At 36.1% G+C, this 23,685-nt stretch overlaps 1 protein-coding gene across 1 annotated transcript in view; it reads left to right on the plus strand.

Annotated features, from left to right (window-relative positions):
- Nucleotides 1-23,685, plus strand: part of Sema2a (Semaphorin 2a) — a 491,368-nt gene that overhangs the window by 119,508 nt on the left and 348,175 nt on the right. The window lies entirely within an intron of this gene.

Raw genomic sequence — 23,685 nt, forward strand, 5'->3', positions numbered from 1 at the left:
AGATTACATAAAATCTTTATTATAAAGTGATTTTAAAGAGATTTTAAAATTTGAAAATATTAGAATTATGGTTAATTTTTTGAAGTCAATGTAGGCAGATATACATTTGAAAATGAACTTTAGAGCCACATGAGATAATCAAACTGACATAACATTTGTTTCTCTATATTACTTTTTTTAATTCTGAGAATCATACAAATGTCGTAAACCCTTTTTCAAAGATATAATAAAAAGTTCAACATTTTTTAAAGTGGTTTGTGCATGTCCTTTTTCAATATTTGAATGGAATAAACGCTATTTTAGTTATAAGTTTTAAGAATTTTTTTATTTCTTTTCAAAAAAAAAAAATTATTTTTTAAAATCGATTTGTGCGTGACTTTTTATTATATTTCAATGAAATAAATGTATTTTAGTAATTAATAGGTTCATTCATCCGCGTCACAGGAAATCATTTTTTGAGAAAAAGTGTCGAAAAATTATAACCCTAATGTACACACGCCTTGCACGCTAAACATACTGTTGGATTCAAGGCCAGACAACATCACAAATTTTCAAGGTGGCAAAAACTTCCAATCATCCATCTAAAACTTCCCTACAAGGGGAGTCGTAAGACATGCCATTTGGACTCGGCGATACCAAGTTGGTCCCATTGAGCTAGTTTTTGAATAAAATTCGTGTCCTGTACTAGTACCACAAACAGATCCACCACATTAAACCCGATCATGACTCAATTAATACTGTTGAAGTAATATTGGATTTTAATACAAAAATTTAAGGGCAATAAAAGCTAGGGCCTTGCTTATTATAGCTACAATTATCATAACTGTTCATTTCTTCATACATATTCACACATATGTCTGTGCCCATCTTTTTGACTTTCATTATACCCGTTTAACAAAGGTAGCTTGTAAATTGCAGTTTTAAATAATAATGTACCCAAAGCATCCTTAAAAATTTCGACATTTTCAAACTTTTAACAATTGTCTTTAAACTTTAACAATTTGTAATATTTATTAATTTAAAGAAAATAAAATCTAATATTAATTACAATCATTTGTGACTTACAGACTTTAACAAAGAAACTTTCATTTGATTTTTTTTTGGAATGGTTTTGTTGTTTCTTAACAACTAACTTGGCCAACTTGTGTGTTTGTATTGGTCGAATTCACTTTTTTGTTTTGTTTTCTTAAAGTGGTCTTACTGTCACCATGGCAAAGTTTCGTTTAAGTTTTCTATATTGTTTTCTTTTTCCCTTGCCAAATGTTTGATGTCCTTTTCTTTGGGAGTATTAAAAAAGAGCTATGTATGTCTCGTATGTCCTTAAAGTTTCTTGTTGCTTTCTTGTTGAGGTTTCTTCAAAGGAATGTTTTCCATGCAGAGGACCCAAACAAACAATGGTCAACAGCAACAAACAACTGACTTAATGTCAAAAACTTGGCCATCATGTAGACCACAACAATGTTGGCTTGTATTTGTAGACACAGACACACAAATATACATGTAAAATATTCTTGTCTAGAAACATTGTGGACCACCAACTAGAAGAGGATCAACAACTGTAAAAAGGAACAGACAGAACAACATCTCAAAACGGTACAACTTAATGGCAACAACAATGGCAAAAAAAAAAAACAACTGGCAATGTTGGTAACAAAACTTTTTCTAGGGTCTACATTAAACTGTAAAAGAAATTTATGAAGTGGACTACAACCTAATCAAACACAGTAGTCAACAAGCAGAAAGTCGTTAACTTCGGCTCGGTCGAACTTTTTAGACCCTCCATAATAAAATAGTCTTAAGTAAAATGGCATAATTAGTTTCCTTTCACAATTTATTATACTTGCCTAATAAATGATCAAGATTTGTTTCACCTTCGTTCCACTGTACATTGTATGCAACAACAAAAATACCAATCATGCCACCATCTCGTTGGGTTTCCTTCTTTTCATAAACACCCAAACTATATACAGAAGGCCAAAACAGTTTTTAATGAACCCCCTAAAGTTAAAAAGTTCGAACTATAAAGAAAAACCTCTGACTTTTCACCACCAACAACAAAAATAGAAAAACTTAATAACAGGGAATACCCAAATGCCGACAACAAGTTCATAAAATATTTAAAGATAATTTTCTATGAGATGGCAAAAAAATAAACAAATACCAAACTTAGGTAAAAAATGCTGTCATTTTACATTGAACTTTCTTTCCAACATTGACTTGAATGGCTGACAACAAACATGCAATGTCTGGCAACCAACCAACCGGCCAACCAGCATGGTGTACATTAGTTCAATGAAAGGATGTTGATGGAATAGTTTGAAGGTGGTTATGACAAAAAACCCCTCACACCCATGAATGCTTTCTAAATACTGCCGCCAATTATAGCAAAACGTTCTCGTATGTCGTCAACAATTTTAAGGTAATCGCCGGTATTTTGAGACAATTTATGTGACAGACACACAAAAAAGAAATGTTACATTTTTACGATGGCATACAAATGGCTGAAGTTCAAGTTTACAAAATCCCCCAAGTTAATGTAGCAACAAACTTCAGGACATGACCAAAGGTATAATTGCACAAATTTTCCAGTTGCGGATGCATTTAATGGATTCTTTTCAGGTTGCTCAAGGGACCTATGGTGAATTATGTTTAATGGCAATGTGGAACTTTTAGGTGCAAAGGTCTTTTACAGAACACATATTTGCAATAAGTTTAAGAAATAATATGTTCTTAAAGATGCATAGATAAAATATTGTTACATTACAAAATAAGAGCGATTAGATCGGAAGGAGTTGATCTTCGCATAAGTTACTAATATCAAATATCGTCTTTCAGAATTACTACCAACTTCAAATGCTTTAAACTTATTAGAATTTGTGCTTAAATAAATCTATAAAGCTGGTAGACAATGGGGAAGAAACAGCCCCATAGGATCCAACTTATACATATATCTCCTTTATTACATTGTGCACCATCTTACTTACTTATTTAGCTGACCCATTACAGAACATTTGTTCCATAGACCGAACTAAGAAAAGATCTCCAATTCTCTCTGTTTTTCGCTTCGCTTTTTGGAATACCGCACCGTTTCATTTCTTCATTCACTTGTATGCTCCATCGAAGCATAGGCCTGCCGAATCTGCGTGCACTGCCAGGTTCATCATCGGTCATTCTTATGATATGGCCTAGCCAACGCAATCGTTGCATCTCGATAAGTTGAACTTTATTCATGTTTTGTAGCTCGTGGTTCATACGACGTCGATATTCACCGTCAACGCAAATCGGCTCTTTCCACGAATTTTCCTCCCAAACACACCAAGCACTGCCTTATCTGCTTGCGCAAGTACCCTTGCTTCGGAGCCATACATTAGCACGGGTAGTATCAGCGTTTTGTATAGTTTATTTTTGTTTGACGAGATGTGGCTTTGTCTTTAAATTGCTTACTTAAACCATAGTAGCATCTGTTGGCCAATACAATTCTTCTTCTTATTTTACAACTGATGTTGTTTGTTGTGTTTATGGCAGTGCCGAGGTAGACGAAGTCTTTTACTACCTCAATATTACAGAAACTAACTTCCATAGTCGGTCCGAGCTCAATGGACGCATTGCGCGTCGACACCATCAACTTTGTCTTCTCTCCGTTTACCGCCAGACCCACTTTAGCAGATTCTCCTTCGACCTTCATAAAGGTATCAGTTACTTCTTTTACTGATCGGCCCATGATGCAAGTAACATGTGACTATTGGTGTAGATTGTGCCACTTCTTTTGACGTTTGCCTCTCGTATAACCTTTTCCAGCAGGATGTTGAAGAGATCATGACATTAAAATCATTCTAGGCGATTTTAATGCCAAAATTGGAAAGGAGAATATTTTTGGGAAATTCAGTCTCCACAGTGAAACATCTGACAATGGTATGAGGCTGATAGACTTTGCAGCTGCAAAAAACATGGTAGTTAGCAGTACCAGATTTAGTCATCTCGATATTCATAAGGGCACCAGGCTGTCTCCAGATCAGAAAACAAGAAATCAAATTGATCATGTTGTGATAGATGGAAGACATTCATCGAGCGTGTTGGATGTACGATCGTTCCGAGGCGCAATAATTGATTCGGACCACTACCTTGTTGCAGCAAAGGTACGCACCCGCTTGTAGATGTAACACATTTCAAAAAGTGGGGGTGGTAAAGCTTTTGGGTCTTAAAAAAATAGGGTCGGAAACACAACCACAATTGTCTCGCAAATTAATTTCCAGACCGATATATTCGTAATAATTGTAAATATAACATTTTTAAAAAAATAGGGTATAGGGGAAGTACCTCGCCCCTTCCGAAATTCAACAAAATATGTAGCCTATTTTCACCGGGGCCATCCCTCTACATTCCATGACAATTTCAAGAAAATTAGTTGTATAGTGTTTGTAGAAAAGATTAAAATCGATAATTTAAGATAGTGGGCGTAAAAGTGGGAGTGGTCAAATTGACCGAGTTATAGCAAAATCGGGGAAAAAAGGTTGAAATTTTTCATTCCTATTCCATCATCATTACTTGTGCAAAAATTCATCAACCTAGGTCAACTCCGTCTATTTTTGTCCACTTTTGTATGGAAGCGGCAGCACAGTGCGACACCACTTGTAGAGAAGTTTTACATGGTTGAAACAAACATTGCGCTAAGGAGTATTTTGCCACCGTTGAAAATTTGAATGTGCCTGCCCTGGGAATCGAGCCGCAGACCTTCTGAGTGCTAGGGGGTTGTGAATATCACTGCACCTCGCTGGCACAGATATTCCTTACATTAGATATTTTCGATATTTCATTTCAAATTATCTATAGCTGTCGATATTATCGTTAACTCATTTTTACAAGTACTTCACAGAAATAGAAATGAGAAAAAACAATTGTTTTTATTTAATAAAAATACACAAAAATACAATTTACTGTACCGAAAACATTTGTTCGTGTGACTACCAACTTGCATTTTCACATCCACAAAACCAAACCCAAATTTTAATAGATTTTAGTTTAGGGGCTTGTAATCCGATAATATCGATAGACAAAACTGTTTATCGATATTGCATTTGTAAAAAGGAATCGAAACTATCGATAGTGCAATCGATTTTTTGCCAGCTCTACTAAGCAGGATAACTTTAAAAGATCAGCAGATCAAATAGGACTGATATTTCGGAGACTTATAATTCCAAATAAGTTTTAGGAAAATGCGACTGCAAATCGTGGTATTTATTTAACACCTCTCCAAGTGGAAATCCATTTTATGTGTAAGCATACTTATTATGTTCATTGCCTATCTACAATATTTCTTCCGCAAACACTTTTGTTAAATTTGCCTTGAATATTACTTCTAGTTTTCAAATAAGTCTTGTAAACTTGAATCTGATTGAAGTCCACCCCTTCCCTATTATTGTTTGCCTAGAAATTACATGAAGCACGATGCTCTCAATACACTCGTACATAACTCCCCCATTCAATTGAACTTCCTAAGTAATCCCTTGAAAGTTATTATTTTTTCTGTTTTTTTTTTTCTTGTTTCTTTCTCCGCTATTTGAAAATGCAATAAACAAAATAATTATTGCATACCTTTAAGTTTAATAACTACCATGGTGGTTTTATGTCGATATGCATGTGACTCTTTTACTTTGGTGTGGGTGTGTATGCTTCTTTGAAGGTCCCTTTGGTCACCAATATAAACTAAGGTCGTTCCTTGTTGTTTTTCCGTTATTTTGGTCTCGAAGAAAATTCATTATTTATTCATTAGCAACCGGAAATAGTGTAGAAGGCAAATTCTAAAGGATCGAAGTGGCTTTTGTCCTTGCTTTACAAAGTATTGCTGCTGCCTGCTTTCGCCGTTTCTGTTTTTGCTTATCCCTTGGATATTTTTTCTTACACACATATACATATATTGTCAAGTACCTGTCAGAGGTCCGCAAAATGCATATAAAAGGCACACTCTATTGCCCAAAAGCGAATAGTGCAGTGCCTTGCATATAAAAAATATGAATGTGCAAAAAGCAGATTCACCCCAAAAAATGATTCACTGCTTTAGTGCATGCTTGCTTGCTTTTACATTTGCATTCACACGATTCGCAAATGCAGTATGCACAATACTGCATACCACCACACAGTATCGTACCATCTTCTGTTTGAATAAATGAATACATTTGCCAAATTTCGCTTTTTCTTTGCGTTTCTTTAATAATAGGATAAACTAAACTAGTAATTGTTTTTATTGTCTCAACATTATTTTTTTATGTTTATTAACATGTAAATTTGACCAGAAATATCTACTGCTTTTTGTAATGCAACGTGCTTTTTCGAAGGCAGCGTGCAAAAAAAAAAAGGCAACGAGCTCTTGTAGTGTGTTGTGTGTGTGCAATTGGCACACACTCATGAAAGTAAAGGCAAAGCAAGCAATAGCATTAAACAGAAATGGCAATAGCAAGCAATGAAAAAAGCACGAAATGGCGAATATGCATTAAAAGCGAGTGGCATTTTGCGGACCTCTGGTACCTGTATGCCTGAACTGCAACAAAAACGGGAAAACTTTAGCGACACTTTGTTACGCAACTTTGTTTTTACAAAAGCGTTAAGTTACCTTACTAATTCCTTCTGCTTGCCGTTATTCATGGATGTGTGTGTGTGTATTTTGCATGCTTTGTTTTTATACCCTCGACCATAGTATAAAGAGGTATATTAAGTTTGTTTTGCCGTTTGCAACGCATTGAAATAATCATTTGCGACCGTATAAAGTATATATGTATATTCTTGATCAGGGTAAAATTCTGAGTCGATCTATGCATCTCCGCCCGTCTGTGGTAATCAATTTAGCATCCACAAAAATGGAATTATGACGCTGTTGGGAAGATGTGTTTTTTGTTTGCAGGCGGGCCAAATTCGATGATGGGCTATATCGGACCACGTTTTGGTGTAGCCCCCATATAACGGTACCACCCGATTTCAGTTATTTTGACGTTTTTAGTACATTTTAAAGCCGAATAAGCTATAATTTGACATATAGTGGTTATAGTCGACAAATTATGGGCATAGGTCCATGCTTTAGTATAGCCCCCATATAACGCTATCTCCCGATTTTCGGTATTTTGAGGATATTAACTAAAAATTTTAACCGAACTAGTTGTAATTTAACATTTTAGGTTCTCAGTGGCCATGAAAGTTTTTCTTATAAAAATCGTCAATATAGGTCCATGTTTTGGTATAGCCCCCATATAACGGTACATCATGATTTTCGGTATTTTGAAGCTTTTAGCTACAATTTTTAACCCAATTAGCTGTGATTTCACAAAACTTCTCCACCAAAAATCGTCAACATAGCTCCATGTTTTGGTATAGCCCTCATATAACAGTACCTCCCGATTTTTGGTGTTTTGAGGATTTTAGCTACAAATTTTAACCGAACTAGCTGAAATTTGGTGACGTAGGGGATGTAAGATACCAAGGAACGGTCAGGACCGGCTTTAACGTGGCAAAGTCCAGGAGTTATCTTGGTCCCTCTTTCATTTCAAGTGGACACTGACCTCCACGTGGTGTCACCTGGGGTAGCTGCATTTAACACCAGTTAAAGGTAGTGAACTAAAATGTGCCGCGCGTTCACCCATAAGAACGTTAAAAGTTTGGGTTTGGGCGCAGGGTTAGTAAACCTCCCTTAGAAAAAGCAGCCTACTATGAAAAAAACAAAGGAAAAAGAAAAACAAATCCCTCAAAATTGACGAACCCCGCATACTTTTTAAGGACCATGATCTGCGAATCTGCACCTGCAATGTTCGCACTCTTTATAGAGAAGGTGCAGTTTACGCATTGGCAGATGTACTTGAAAAGTACATGGCCGACATTACCGCCATACAGGAAATACGATGGATTGGGAAAGGCGTCACAACAACACCTAAAGGTGACGCATGAGTTTGGTTGCGGATTTGTAGTTGGTCGGAGGTATAAAAATATGGTCTCCAGCTTCATCCCTGTGAATGAAAGCCTTGCTGCAATTCGACTAAAAGCAAAATTCTTCAACATTAGCTTTATTTGCTCTCATGCTCCTACTAAAGACAAGGACAAACAGATCAAAAATATATTTTACGAGCGCCTAGAAAGTTATGACCGTTGCCCTGTCAATGACATTAAAATTATTCTAGGCGATTTTAATGCCAAAATTGGAAAGTAGAATATCTTTGGCCCAAGAGTCGAGAAATTTAGTCTCCACAGTGAAACATCTGACAATGGTATGAGGCTGATAGACTTTGCAGCTGCAAAAAACATGGTAGTTAGCAGTACCAGATTTAAGCATCTAGATATTCATAAGGGCACCTGGCTGTCGCCAGATCAAAGAACAAGAAATCAAATTGATCACGTTGTGATAGATGACGACATGCATCGAGAGTGTTGGATGTACGATCGTTCCGAGGTGCAAACGTAGACTCGGACCGCTACCTTGTTGCAGCAAAGGTACGTACCAGATTAAACATAGCAAATAAATTGCGAACGGACACGGAAGTTGGACATCGGTAATCTGCAATCACAACAGATAGCCACAACATATTCCACTCAACAGGCCCAATTGCTTAATCAAAGCACTCCTCGTCCCGATAACATATCAGGACAATGGCAAACCATTGCCAACTCCATGCAAACAGCCGCAAAATCAGTACTTGGATACCAGAGACCTCCACTAAGGAATCCATGGTATGACCAGGAGTGTCGTGCGGCTACCGAAGAGAAAAATGAGGCATATAGGGCTACTTTACAATCAGTGGCAACGCGTAGCGCAAGAGAGAGGTATCGGGAGAAAAGGAGATAGGAGAAACGTCTTTTCCGAAGAGAGAGAGAGAGAGATGGGAAAGCGGGAGTGTGCACAAATCGAGATGTACAGGAGACAGAGTAAAGTCCGAAAATTCTAACAAAGAGTGAAACATCAAACTGATGGCTTTGGCACTGGCACATCCTGCTGTAGAGACCAGAATGGTAGTTTGGTAACTGATACAGATAGTGTGCTAAAGATATGGAAAGATCATTTTTGCAAACTTTTGGTATCCAATAGTAGTGAAGTCGACGAAGATACCACAGATCCAATCCAAGAAGATGGTATTGAATGTATACCTCCCGGCCAAGATGAGGTAAAGACAGCAATAAACCGGCTGAAGAATAATAAGACAGCCGTAGCTGATGGCCTACCAGACGAGCTGTTTGAGACCGGAGGCGACACTATGATAAGGTGTATGCATCAGCTAGTTAGCACCATCTGGCAGGAAGAACGACTACCCGACGATTGGAACCTGAGCATCCTGTGTCCCGTCCATAAGAAAGGAGATAACTATCAAGCATAAGTCTTCTCCCTACGCCTAGTGTCAGGGATATTCTGCGAACGACTAAAGCCCATGGTCAATGAAATAATTGGAACTTATCAATGCGGCTTTAGAGCTGGCAAGTCCACCATCGACCAGATATTTACCCTGCGGCAAATCCTGGAGAAGACCCAAGAGAAGCAGATCGACACCTATCACCTTTTTGTCGATTATAAAGCAGGCTTCGATAGTCCGCTACGTTCAAAGGCATTTCAAGCCATGTCAGAATTTTGTATCCCCGCAAAGCTCATTCGGCTTTGTAAAATGACTCTAACTGACACAACTGTGAGAAAAATTCTTCGAAAGATCTACCGACAAATCTGCGTTGACGGTGAATATCGACGTCGTATGAACCACGAGCTGTATCTACTATACAACGACATCAATATAGTTAAACGTATCGAGATGCCGCGATTGCGTTGGCTAGGCCATATACTAAGAATGAGCGACGATGAACCGGCTAAAAAGGCGTATAAATACATGCCACATGGCGGTGTACGCAGAATTGGCAGGCCAAAGAATAGATGGCGCAAGCAATTGGATGAAGAGATAACAAGGCGCGGTATTCCAGAAGGCGAAGCAATAGGCAGAGAGAAATTGAGATATTTTCTTAGTTCGGTCTATGGAACAAATGTTCAGTAAGTAAGTAGCTGTAATTAGCTCACGAAACTTCTCCACCAAAAATCGTCAACATAGGTCCATGGTTTGGTATAGCTCCCATATAACGTTACCTCCCGATTTTCGGTTTTATTAGGATTTTTGGCTACAATTTTTAAGCGATCTAGCTGTAATTTGACCTTTGAGGTTTCCGTATTTGGCATTTGTGGTATTGATGGGCGAAAAAAATTTCCACCTAAAATTGTGCAAGGAAACTAATTATTCAATTTTATGTAACACCATTTAATGGTGTAGGGTATAAAAAGTTCGACCCATCCGAACTTAAGATTTTTTACTTGTTTTGTTGTTTTTTCTGTACAGCGAACAGCAGCTACTCAAACATTAATGACCATAAAAGTTTGCCTTTTAGTTTTTGAAATTGCGTGAACAACAACAGCAACAGCAAAGTACTTAATATCTGAAGTTAACCATACATGGCTATTTTGTTTATTTTGCTCGCCTGGTTTAAGTTGAGACAACAATTTATTTTTGTTTTTAACCGAAAAATGAATAAACTCTCTTAATAGCGGTGTTAAACAAAATTGCAAACTTTGAAACTTTGTGTTTCCGCCAGCGTTTAATTTTTACTCATGCGGTATGGTTGTTGGTGAAGTGGCGTAATGAAAAGTTTGATAGTGAAAGACGTTTACAAGTGACATTGGTTATCATTGTGGACTATATGATTTATTGATATCAATTGGCTATCGAGAATGGATAGGAATTTTAGGAACTATAAAATGTTTGCTTCAATGCTTCTCAATACAATATTCTTTTTCCTTATTTCCCCATTTTCAATATACAAAAATATGAAATCGAAAATTTAGTGAATTAAATTCGTTTAAATCTATGCAACAACGGTTTTGCATTCCTAATTTAAACTACTTTCCGTATTTTTCCTAGCTTCATTAGTTAGCATTTTCAACATCATTCAACCTGGTAAAAGCTATGCTAAACTAAACTAACTTCATCACTGGCAACAACAGCAACAGTAACAATAACATCAGCATGAGTGACAAGGTTATTGTTTGGATTTTCCAAACTAGCGTTGACATGATGCATTTACGTTAATTGTTATTTCATGAGTAGCTTTTTGTTTAGCCGTTCGTTACCTGTTCACGTTTGCATAAAACTTCGTTGATGAGTTTGGCTACATCTAACCAAACCAGGTATACGACTGGGCTATATGGAAAGTACAACGGAGTTATGGTGACGAACGTTTCTTCCGTTTAAAAACGTGTGATCAATCTCTTTTTCCGTTTTGGGGCGAAAACTTTTTATCTCAACTGTGTTGAAACAAAAATGCTGTACATGTTAGTGAAATATTAAAAACCATTAACATGAATTTAAGTTTAGTGAGGTATTAAATTGTTTTAATCTATCTATATCTATATATATAAAAGAGTAGTGAGTTGAGTGACTGACTGACTGATTGACTGACTGATTCATCAGCGCCCAGACGAAACCGCTGAAACTAGAAAGTTGCAATTTTGGGTGTAGGTTGCTGTTGGTGTGTAGGGGTGAGATAAGGCTGGGTTTTTGGAAATTCGACCTAGAAGTGTACGAAAAGTACTAAAAGGTACTAAATATGGTACCCTTTGTATTAGGCAAACGGTAAGAGCTAGAATTCTGAAATTTGGAATGAGGGTAACTGATGGAGAGCTAGAAAGATGTACCAAAGGGATTTTGGAAGTTCGAACTATAAGTGTACGAAAAGTACAAAAGGGTACTAAATTTAGTACAATTGAGATTTGGGTGAACATATAGAGCAGGGATCCTGAAATTTGGAATGAAGGTCACAGATGAAGAGTAACGATGAAAGGTTTCTGGAAATTCGAACTATAAGTGTACGAAAAGTACTAAATGGTACTAAATTTAGTACAATTTGGATTTGTGTGAACGGATAGAGCTGGAATACAGGCATTTGGAATGTGGGTCACTGATGAAGAGTTATAATGAAAGGTTTTTGGAAATTCGAACTGTAAGGGTACGAAAAGTACTAAATGGTACTAAATTTAGTACAATTTTGATTTGGGTGAACGGATTGAGCTGGAAGACAGACAATTGGAATGAGGGTCACTGATGAAAAGTAACAATAAAAGGTTTTTGTAAATTCGAACTATAAAGGTACGAAAAGTACTAAATTGTACTAAATTTAGTACAATTTGGGTTTGGGTGAACGAATAGAGCTGGAATCCTGAAATTTGGAATGAAGGTCACTGATGGAGAGTAAAAAAGAAAGGTTTTTGGAAATTCGAACCAAAAGTGCACGCAAAGTATTAAATGGTACTAAATTTAGTACAATTTGGGTTTGGGTGAACGAATAGAGCTGGAATCATGAAATTTGGAATGAAGGTCACTGATGAAGAGTAAAAAAGAAAGGTTGATGGAAATTCGAATTACAAGGGTACGAAAAGTACTAAATGGTACTAAATTTAGTACAATTTTCATTTGGGCGAACGGATTGAGCTGAAATACAAACATTTTGAATGGGGGTCACTGATGAAGAGTAACAATGAAAGGTTTTTGGAAATTCGAACTATAAGGGTACGAAAAGTACTAAATGGTACTAAATTTAGTACAGTTTGGATTTGGGTGAACGGATGGAGCTAGAATCCTGAAATTTTAAATTAGGGTCACTGGTGGAGAGTAACAAAGAAATGTTTTTAGAAATTAGAACTAAAAGTGCACGAAAAGTACTAAATGGTACTAAATTTAGTACAATTTGGATTTGGGTGAACGGATAGAGCTGGAATCCTGAAATTTGGAATGAGGATCACTGATGAAGAGTAAAAATGAAAGGTTTTTGGAAGTCGAACTATAAGTGTACGAAAAGTAATAAATGGTAGTAAATTTAGTACAATTTGGGTTTGGGTGAACGGATAGAGCTGGAATCTTGAAATTTTGAATGAAGGTCACTGATGGAGAGTAAAAAAGAATGGTTTTTGGAAATTCGAATTAAAATTATACGAAAAATACTAAATGGTACTAAATATAATACAATTTGGGTATGGGTTAACGAATAGGGGCGGAATCCTGAAATTTGGAATGGGGGTCACTGATGAAGAGTAAGAAAGATGTACCAAAGGTCGAAAAGTACTAAATGGTAGTGAGTTTAGTATGATTTGGATTTGAAGAGCTGGAATCCTGAAATTTGGAATTAAGATTACTGTTGGAATATAGAATTGAGATATGGAGGTAGCTTTGGAAAATCGTACTAATATGCACGAAGTAGTACTAAATGGTACGAAATTCGCTATAATTTGTATTTGCGTGAACAGATTATTGTTGGAGTGTAGGATTGAGGTAGTTTTGGAAATTCGTACTTATGGAAAAGTGTTAAATGGAACTACATTGGCTATAATTTGGGTTTAGGTGAACGGATAGAGCTGAGATATGAAAGTACATTTCGGAAAATCGTGTACGAAAAGTGCTAAATGGTACAAAATTTGGTACCTTTTGGTATTTGCTATATGGTTTAGAATTTTGTACAATTTGTGATTTTGTAAAGGGTACAACTGGAATTTTGAAATTCGGTATTAGATTAGCAGTTGGTGTTTAGAGTGGAGGTAGGTTTTGAAAATTCGTACTTATTTATACAAAAACTACTAAATAGTCCTCAAATGGGTTTCAGGGGAACTGGAAAACTGAATTGGGGTTAGGATATATGTTGAATATAAGGAAGTAATTTTTGAAACCTTTACCTATGTGTAGGAAAAGTTGGGTAACATGTTGATACCAAAACCATTTTAAATAGTTAAGGTACTAAATTTGGTGTTGGGTGTAGGAACAAAGCTGGGATTATATAATTTAAAAATACGAAATTTGTACAAAAAATACGAAATTGAAAAATATTTGTTATGAAGATCGCTCTAAAGTTTGAGACAAAGTTCTGAGTTTGAAAAATTGTACTGAATATTGCCCCATTGATTTGATGTTAACGCCAAGGAGTTTCTACATAATGTACTGAAATAAAGTAGTCAAACGTAAAGCATCTTTTCAAAAAATGTTTTTTGTTCTGACCGCTTTGGTACAATTTTGTTAACTAGAAGGTATTTACCCCTGATATTAAAAAATCCTAAATTGAAATGCCTTCAAAAAATTTTCCGTTATATACTGTTGACATACCGGTGCACATTAAGTACAATTTTTTGTAAAGAATTTTTCTAACCTTTCATGCCACAAATTCCGAATTTCGGTTGGAAAATGTGCAGAAGATCTTCAAATACTCTAAATCTTCAAAATATCTCTTCTAATAAACGTGGATTGAAGTGGAGATTTTTTAAATTAAACTTCTATATCCTCTGAGTATTCAAGGTCCAAATTTAAAGAAAATTGGACAATATACATTTGATCTTCTTTAAAAATACACTAAGTCAAGAGGTACCCTTATATGGGAATATACGAAAACGTGGCCGAAAACTTAACGGACCTATTCGGGTTCTAGGCGAAACCGCTAAAGCCAGAACCTTGAATTGTGAATGTGCGTGATTTTTTTTTTGTGAAGGGGTGAGATAAAGTTTAGTGTTTGGAAATTCGTACTGGAAGAGAAGGCTGTGTTAGTGAAGGGGTAAACCCAGGAGTCAAATCTGAAATTTGCAATATGATACGTATTTTTGGAAATTCGAAATAAAAAATATGGTAGCTGGGTAGGGATGCGATACGGCAATTTTTTTTTTAAATTCTGACTACAATCGAAAAAAAGTAGGTCTTAGTACAACAATATCTCCAGTATTCACCATTCCCGTATTAAATATTGCTTATATATATTTCGTTTCCTTTCCGCATACGAAGTAGCGGGCATTTGCTAGTATATATATAAAAGAGTAGTGAGGTGAGTGACTGACTGACTGATTGACTGACTGATTCATCAGCGCCCAGACGAAACCGCTGAAGCTAGAAAGTTGAAATTTTGGGTGTAGGTTGCTGTTGGTGTGTAGGGGTGAGATAAGGCTGGGTTTTTGGAAATTCGACCTAGAAGTGTACGAAAAGTACTAAAAGGTACTAAATATGGTACCCTTTGTATTAGGCAAACGGTAAGAGCTAGAATCCTGAAATTTGGAATGAGGATCTCTGATGAAGAGTAAAAATGAAAGGTTTTTGGAAATTCGAATTACAAGGATACAAAAAGTACTAAATGGTACTAAATTTAGTACAATTTGGATTTGGGTGAACGGATTGAGCTGGAATCCTGAAATTTGTAATGAGGGTAACTGATGGAGAGTAACAAAGAAAGGTTTTTAGAAATTCGAACCATAAGTGCACGAAAAATAATAAATGGTACTAAATTTAGTACAATTTGGGTTTGGGTGAACAAATAGAGCTGGAATCCTGAAATTTGGAATGAAGGTCACTGATGGAGAGTAAAAAAGAATGGTTTTTGGAAATTCGAATTACAAGGGTACGAAAAGTACTAAATGGTACTAAATTTAGTACAATTTGGATTTGGGTGAACGGATTGAGCTGGAATCCTGAAATTTGTAATGAGGGTCACTGATGGAGAGTAGCAAAGAAAGGTTTTTAGAAATTCGAACTACAAGTGCGCGAAAAGTACTAAATGGTACTAAATTTAGTACAATTCGGATTTGGGTGAACGGATAGAGCTGGAATACAGGCATTTGGAATAAGGGTCACTGATGAAGAGTAACAATGAAAGGTTTTTGGAAATTCGAACTGTAAGGGTACGAAAAGTACTAAATGGTACTAAATTTAGTACAATTTTGATTTGGGTGAACGGATTGAGCTGGAATGCAGACATTTGGAATGAGGGTCACTGATGAAGAGTAACAATGAAAGGTTTTTGTAAATTCGAACTATAAGAGTACGAAAAGTACTAAATGGTACTAAATTTAGTACAATTTGGATTTGGGTGAACGGATGGCACTAGAATCCTGAAATTTGAAATTAGGGTCACTGGTGGAGAGTAACAAAGAAAGGGTTTTGGAAACTTGAACAATAAGTGCACGGAAAATTCTAAATGGTACTAAATTTAGTACAATTTGGGTTTGGGTGAACAAATAGAGCTGGAATCCTGAAATTTGGAATGAAGGTCACTGATGGAGAGTAAAATAGAAAGGTTTTTGGAAATTCGAATTACAAGGGTACGAAAAGTACTAAATGGTACTAAATTTAGTACAATTTGGATTTGGGTGAACGGATTGAGCTGGAATCCTGAAATTTGTAATGATGGTCACTGATGGAGAGTAGCAAAGAAAGGTTTTTAGAAATTCGAACCATAAGTGCACGAAAAGTACTAAATTTAGTACAATTCGGATTTGGGTGAACGGATAGAATGAGGATCACTGATGAAGGGTAAAAATGAAAGGTTTTTGAAATTCGAACTATAATATATGAAAAGTAATAAATGGTACTAAATTTAGTACAATTTGGGTTTGGGTGAACGAATAGAGCTGGAATCCTGAAATTTGGAATGAAGGTCACTGATGGAGAGTAACAAAGAAAGGATTTTGGAAATTCGAATTACAAGGGTACGAAAAGTACTAAATGGTACTAAATTTAGTACAATTTTGATTTGGGTAAACGGATTGAGCTGGAATACAGACATTTGGAATGAGGGTCACTAATGAAGAGTAACAATGAAAGGTTTTTGTAAATACGAAAAGTACTAAATGGTACTGAATTTAGTACAATTTGGATTTGGGTGAACGGATGGAGCTGGAATCCTGAAATTTGTAATGAGGGTCACTGATGGAGAGTAACAAAGAAAGGTTTTTAGAAATTTGAACTATAAGTGCACGAAAAGTACTAAATGGTACTACATTTAGTACAATTTGGATTTGGGTGAACGAATAGAGCTGGAATCCTGAAATTTGGAAAGAAGGTCAGTGATGGAGAGTAAAAAGAAAGGTTTTTGGAAATTCGAATTAAAAGTATACGAAAAATACTAAATGGTACTAAATATAGTACAATTTGGATATGGGTTAACGAATAGGGCCGGAATCCTGAAATTTGGAATGGGGGTCACTGATGAAGAGTAAGAAAGATGTACCAAAGGTCGAAAAGTCCTAAATGGTACTGAGTATTCGGGTTCTGGGCGAAACCGCTAAAGCTAGAACCTTGAATTGTGAATGTGCGTGATTGTTGTTGTGAAGGGGTGAGATAAAGTTAAGTGTTTGGAAATTCGTACTGGAAGGGAATGCTGTGTTAGTGAAGGGGTAAAACAAGGAGTCGAATCTGAAATTTGCAATATGATACGTAGTTGTGGAAATTCGCAATAAAAAATATGGTAGCTGTGTAGGGATGAGATACGGCAGATTTTTTTTAAATTCTGACTACAATCGAAAAAATATTGGTAATAAAAATAGGTCTTAGTACAACAGAATCTCCAGTATTCACCATTCCCGTATTAAACATTGTTTATATATATTTCGTTTCCTTTCCGCATACGAAGTAGCGGGCATTTGCTATCGTATATAAAGGATAATTGAATGAGTTATGAAAAACTCTATTTAAGCCGAATATTTTTATGTTTTTATTTATTTATTTCTTATTTTTGTCGAAAAATTGAATGATTCAATAATTTTGATGATTAAAATTGCATTTTTTTCTTTACAGGTAAGACTTCATAGATTTAAAAAATATGCTGAACTAATCTGATAGATTTGTGGTAAGTGCAATTTGTATATAAAAAAGACAAATTTTGACATTGATATATATTTAAAACTTAATAACAAAATATTAATTTTCAACAATGCATCTAAAAATGTCTTCAATCGGGCGGAACCTTTATATGGGGCTATATCAAAGTTTGGACCTATCTTGACAATTTTCGGTAGAGAAGTTTTGTGGCCACCAGGGATATCAAATGTCAAATTACAGATAGTTGGGTCAACAACTGTATATAAACTCCTCAGAACACCTTAAATCGGGGAATATCTTTATATGGGGGTTATACCACAACATTGACTTACATATGTTGACAATTTTTGGTGGAGTAGTTAAAAAAAAATATGGCTATTAACCTCAAAATACATGAAATCGGGAGGTACCGTTATATGTATATATAGCTAGTTTAGTAAAACATTGTGGCTTAAATCACTAAAATACAGAAGATCCGGAAAATCGTGATAATTTTTGGTGATCTTTTGACTACACGGAAACTCAAATGTCAAATTATAGATACTTACTTACTTAGCTCGCCTATTACAAAACAATTGTTCCATAGACCGAACTAAGACAAGATCTCCAATTCTCTCTGTTTAGTGCGTCGCTTTCTGGAATACGGCGCCTTGTCATCTCTTCATCCACTTGATTGCGCCATCTATTCTTTGGCCTGCCAATTCTGCGTGCACCGCCATGTGGCTCGAATTTATACGCCTTTTTAGCGGGTTCATCATCGCTCATTCTTAGTATATGGCCTAGCCAACGCAATCGCGGCATCTCGATACGTTTAACTATATTGATGTCGTTGTATAGTAGATACAGCTCGTGGTTCATACGACGTCGATGTTGACCGTCAACGCAGATTAGTCGGTAGATCTTGCGAAGAATTTTTCTCACAAGCACGCTAAGCACTGCCTTATCTGCTTGCGCAATTACCCAGGATTCGGAACCATACATCAGCACGGGTAGTATAAGTGTTTTGTAGAGCATTATTTTTGTTTGACGAGTTGTGGCTTTGTTTTTGAAGTGCTTACTTAAGCCAAAGTAGCATCTGTTGGCCAAAACAATTCTTCATTTTATTAATTCTCTTTCGAGTTGAGCTGTTAGGCCTTTAGAGATACATTGAAAAATTAGGAGTCTACCGAAGTCCCACGCATCCAACCATTACACTACGTTCACGGGTGGTAAATCCGATCTTCAGGTGTATTAGGATGTTGTTTTTGTGGCAGACGAAGGCAAAGCTTGGTAACTGGTATATATTCTTCATTTTATTTCACAACTGATGTCGTTTGTTGTGTTTACGGCGGTGCCGAGGTATACGAAGTATTTTACTACCTCAAAATTATAGGAACCAACTTCAACAATTGGTCCGATCTCAATGGACGCATTGCGCGTCGACACCATCAACTTGGTCTTCTCGCCGTTTATCGCCAGACCCACTTTAGCAGATTCTCCTTCGACCTTCATTAAGGTATCATCAGCATAAGCAAGTAACATGTGGCTATTGGTGTAGATTGTGCCACTTCTTTTGGCGTTTGCCTCTCGTATAACCTTTTCTAGCAGGATGTTGAAAATATCACACGAAAGGCTGTCGCCTTGCCTGTAACCTGTTTTGGTACAAAACTCTTCGGAGAGGTTCTTTCCTATTTTAACTGAAGATCTTGTGTCAGTTAGAGTCATTTCACAAAGCCGAATGAGCAGACATGGCTTGGAATACCTTTGAACGTAGCGGGCTGTCGAAGGCTGCTTTATAATCGACAAAAAGGTGGTAGGTGTCGATGTGCATCTCTTGGGCCTTCTCCAGGATTTTTCCGCAGGGTAAATATCTGGTCAATGGTGGACTTGCCACGTTAAAGCCGCATTGGTATGGTCCAATTATTTCGTTGACCATGGGCTTTATTCGTTCGCACAATATCCCTGACACTATATTGTAGGAGATAGAAAGAAGACTTATGCCCCTATATTTGGAGCATAAAGTATTATCTCCTTTCTTATGGACGGGACACAGGATGCTCAGGTTTCAATTGTCGGATACGCGTTCTTCCTGCCAGATGGAGTTAACTAGCTGATGCATACACCTTATCAGCGTGTCGCTTTCGGGTTTAAACAGCTCGGCTGGTAGGCCATCAGCACATGCTGCCTTATTCAGCTTATTCTTCAGCCGGTTTATTGCTGTCTTTACCTCATCTTGGCCGGGTGTTATACATTCAATACCATCTTCTGGGATTGGATCTGTGGTATCTTCGTCGACTTCGCTACTATTGGATACCAACAGTTTGGAGAAATGCTCCATATCTTTAGCACACTATCTGTATCAGTTACCAGATTACCTTGATGGTCTCTACAGGAGGATGTGCCAGTTCCAAAGCCATTAGTTTGATGTTTCACTCTTTGGTAGAATTTTCGGACTTCATTCTGTCTCCTGTACATCTCGATTTGTTCACACTACCGCTATTCCATCTCTCTCTTTTTCCTGCGGAAAAGACGTTTCTCCTCTCTCCTTTTCTCCCGATACCTCTCTCGTGCGCCACGCGATGCTACCGATTGTAAAGTAGCCCTATATGCCGCATTTTTCTCCGGTAGCAGCACGACATCCTAGTGATACCATGGATTCCTTGGTGGAGGCAGCCAGGTGCCCTTTTGAATATCGAAATGATTAAATCTGGTACTGCTAACTACCATGTTTTTTGCAGCTGTAAAGTCTATCAGCCTCATACCATTGTCAGATGTTTCACTGTGGAGACTGAATTTCCCGACTGTTGGGCCAAAGATATTCTCCTTTCCAATTTTGGAATTAAAATCGCCTAGAATGATTTTAATGTCATGGGCAGGGCAACGGTCATATGTTTCTTCTAAGCGCTCGTAAAATATATCTTTGGTCTGTTCGTCCTTTTCTTCAGTGGGAGCATGAGCGCAAATAAAGCTGATATTGAAGAATTTTGCTTTTATTCGAATTGCAGCAAGTCTTTCATTCACTGGGGTGAAGCTTGATACCAGATGTTTTAGTCTCCGGCTAACTACGAATCCGCAATCAAACTCATGCTTTACGTCATGGCAGCTATAATACAGCAAAATACTGGTACGTCGGTTAAAAAATTGTATGTAAAAACCTCAAAATACCGAAAATCGGGAGGTACCGTTATATGGGGGTATACCAAAACATGGACCTATCTAGACAACTTTTGGTGGAGATGTTTTGTGACCGCTAAGAATCTGAAATGTTAAATAACAGCTAGCTAGGTCAAAAAGTGTAACTAAAATATTAAAAATACCGAAAATTGGGAGGTACCGTTATATGGGTGCTATACCTAAACATGGACCTATTTAGACAATTTTTGGTGACTACTAGGAACTCTAAACGTCAAGTTACAGGTACAAGGCAGCTAAAGACCCCAAAAATCCTCAAAATACCTAAAATCGCAAGGTACAATGATCGGTTGGCTATACCAAACCGTGGACCGATATAGCCCATCTTCGAGCTTAACCTGCCTATGGAAAAAAGAAACTCGAGTGCAAAAATATAGCATTTTAGATCAATTATTTCGAACGATAGAGTGATTACAACAGATGGACATGGCTATACCGACTCAGATCGAGAATATATGAGGATTTCTGAGTAAAAAACGGAAAATTTTTCAGGATGAAGTTTTCGATTTCCTTTATTTTTTGCTATGATGATCCTGGTCATCAGCAAAACTTTTTATTATATTTTCAGATTTTTTTTGAGCGCTAATAAAGCGGTAATATAGCGCTTTTAAAAACTAGGTGCAAAGAAATTCTCATAACTTCTTTAATATTGGTCCAAATATTTTTTTTTTATTTTTTGTTGTTTTATCAGCTATCTTATAACAAATAGAAAAAAATTTTACATAGTGGGTTTGGATGCAATTTTCGCGATTTAAAATTTAAAATCAATTTTTATAAATTATTGTACTCTTCGATTTTCTTAAATTTTTATGTATTAAACTACGATTAATTACAAAAATTTAAAGTGTTATTTGGTAGTAAGATTCGAATGATTACTATTTTTCTTAATTTTTTAAAATTTGTCAATACAACTTTCCCTAATATCAGTGTGAAACATTTGTTATTTTACCAGAAAAATAAAAAATACTCATAGTAGTTCTTTGCATATAGTTTTTACAGAATTTGTGTTTTTGTAGGCGCGATATCTTTGGAATCGTTAATCAAAAAAAATTCTGAAAATATACTAAAATGTTTTGCTGATAAGCAGCATCACCACCACCAATAAAATAAAGGAAATCAAAAACCTCATCTTGAAAAAGTGTCCGATTTCACTCAGAAACCACCATATATACTTTATAGGATTATACAAACAAACGAAAAAAAAAACTTAATATACTCTTCATACTATGGTGGAGGGTATAAGAAGTGTCAACATCTTAAAAATATTGTGAGCAAAATTTATTACTAATATAAAAAGGCGACTTATAGAAAAATACGACAGCAGTTATATGGAAAATAGTTGTATATTTAACATTCATCGAAAACTTCATTAATATTTATATTTTTCATTCACATATGTCTAAATACAACGTGAAATCATCACCATCATATTCTTACAAATTGGCACTTCCATTAAAAGAGCAAAAAATGCTACGAGAATGAATAGTGACAATGACAAAGATTAATGTCATCATATGTGTGACATTGCAAAAGTTGAATATCATCTCGAGACGTCTACATGAGTTCATTATATGGCACTTAAACACATAGAATATTATTATACTATTTCGCACCATATGTATATTAAAGATTTTTTGGCAAAATTTCAAGAATTACATTTAAAACATTTTATACTGATTTCATACAAATTTGAGCAAAGTATTTCATTTATTTAAAACACAAATTTTAACATCATTTATTCAAATTGTCTATTGTATTATGTTTTGGCTTTACAAATAAATTTCTCTACATTTGCCATACTTTGCAGTTTTTTCATTATAAATTTTAGGATTGTCGGCTATGAGAATGTAAAAAACCCAACGTACAGCGTTTTTATATACTTCACCATAGTACGAAGCGTATATTAAGTTTGTTTTTCCTTTGGGGCCTTTGGCGTTCATTCTGGAATCTGAATCAAACCAGTTTTTCTACTTGATTTCTCTTAAGATAATGCAGTTCGTTCTTTCACAGTTCATATAATCTCACGTTTCTTAGGATTTCCTCCGTCATAGCTTTAATAATTACCATTCTGATTATGGTGTAATCCATACTTTTGCCCTCTTTCCAAAACAGTCTTCCGAAATTATGTGGATAACACTGGTCAACAGGACTTTTGTTTCAACCGAAGTTGCAGTTGTTTCTAGATGAAATCGGCGAGTTATTTTCAAATCCGGCCCCGGTTTTTCTCCTTCAGCTCTTGTTTTTGAGATATAGCTCAAAATCGGTTTTTACGAGTTTAACCCAGACTTTCGTTATTTTCGGATACAAACAAATATTTTTTGTGGGGGTTTCCACATTATTATATTTAGGATATGTTGTACGCTCGATACAAATCGTTTTTGAAATAGTTATGGTGAGTATTTATCAAAAAAATATAGAAAATATACGACGGACCTTGTAAAAATTGCATATTTTGAGTACTTTAAGCTGTAATTACGTCATCGGGGGAAGTCATAGGATCTTCATATGGTACCCCGGATATGCTTAGGGTTTCTACTATATAATCCAGTATTCAAATGTATAATATAAAGTTCATAGCCCCTATGATTCGGTCATAACCTAAAAATCGCCATGAAGATGCTAAAGGAAAATAATTTACCAGTGATATCATTACCACATAAGCCATTTACTTTTCAATGGCAGTCTTCATGATGATTTTTAGGTTATGGCCGAATCATGGGCGCTATGAACTTTATATTATATATTTGAATACTGGACTATATAGTAGACACCCTAAGCATATTCGCATTGCCATATGAAGATCCTATGACTTCCCCCGATGACGTAATTACAGCTTAAAGTGCTCAAAAAAAGCAATTTTTACAAGGTCCGTCGTATATTTTCTATATTTTTTTGA

Source organism: Musca autumnalis, unplaced genomic scaffold, assembly GCF_047663935.1.
Source record: "Musca autumnalis isolate F117 unplaced genomic scaffold, ASM4766393v1 scaffold_5, whole genome shotgun sequence".
Taxonomy (NCBI): Eukaryota; Metazoa; Arthropoda; class Insecta; order Diptera; family Muscidae; genus Musca; species Musca autumnalis.